Below are 1,057 nucleotides of genomic sequence, written 5' to 3'. Positions count from 1 at the left end.
CTCTGGTTCTGTGTCTCCTTCTCTCTCTGCCCCTCCCCTTCTCATGCTCTGTCTCTCTCTGTATCAAAAATAAATAAAACATTTAAAATAAATAAATAAATAAATATTTGAAAAATTGTTCTTAAGGAAAGAAATGGGTGCAGCCCAGTTCGCAGGGGACACAACCAGCTGCAAAGCCAGGAGTCACAGAAGGTAAATCACCAATATTCAAAAAGACAGAGACCGGTGTGCTTTGCAACGGGCCAGAAGGGCTTCGTGGAGAAATACGATTTGAGCTGTGAGCCGTCTTCAGATCCCCGTCCATGGTTCGGGGACCTCAGCTGGGCTGCGGGGGGCCAGGCCTGCCGCCCAGAGCAGCGTCAGGACCGCAGTGGGGCAGCAGCGTAGCAGCAGGCAGCCGGCGGCCTGAAGCCAAGTCGTGGACCGTGTTCACCGTTCCGTGCCTGTGGGACTTTAGGAAAATTCTTAATCTCTCTAGGATTAAGGATGCTTTTAAATTTGGGGGCACCTGGGTGGCTCAGTGGGTTGAGCATCTGTCTTCCACTCAGGTCATTTGTTAGTTGGAGCCATCTGTGGGTTCGAGCCCCACATCAGGCTCTGTGCTGACAGCTGGGAGCCTGGAGCTGCTCTGGATTCTGTGTCTCCCTCTCTCTCCGCCCCTCCCCCGCTTACTCTCTGCCTCACTCACTCTCTCAAAAATAAACATAAAAAAATGTTTTTAAACAGAGGATGCTTTTAAATTTTGAATCTTAAACCTTAGATCTTAACGTGCTCTAGACTTGAAGATGTTTTCCTGATCTTAAACACGGCATGAGAACATTCACCTTGTAAGTTTGTTTCAAAATCGGGCCCTTCCTGTGAAGACGCAGGCACAGAAGCTGGCACGTGATAAGCCCTTGCTAAACACAAGCTGTGATATTTCGTGAATTCGTTCTGGAAACATCCATGGGATGGCCTGAGCCCACAGTGGCACGGGCTTTCCTGTTTCAGGAGGGGCTGTGGACCTCGAAGGGGGGGCCTTCGTCAGCATTTAGGGGGTTAAATGTGCTTCCCAGAG

General features: G+C 49.9%; 1 long non-coding RNA gene across 1 annotated transcript in view; it reads left to right on the top strand.

Annotated features, from left to right (window-relative positions):
- The window catches only part of LOC115290431, a 9,931-nt gene that overhangs the window by 1,495 nt on the left and 7,379 nt on the right, over positions 1–1,057 (top strand). The gene's annotated exons all lie outside the window — the stretch shown is intronic.

This window comes from Suricata suricatta, chromosome 4 (assembly GCF_006229205.1).
Source record: "Suricata suricatta isolate VVHF042 chromosome 4, meerkat_22Aug2017_6uvM2_HiC, whole genome shotgun sequence".
Lineage (NCBI taxonomy): Eukaryota > Metazoa > Chordata > Mammalia > Carnivora > Herpestidae > Suricata > Suricata suricatta.
This window is presented reverse-complemented; position numbering and strand designations above follow the sequence as displayed.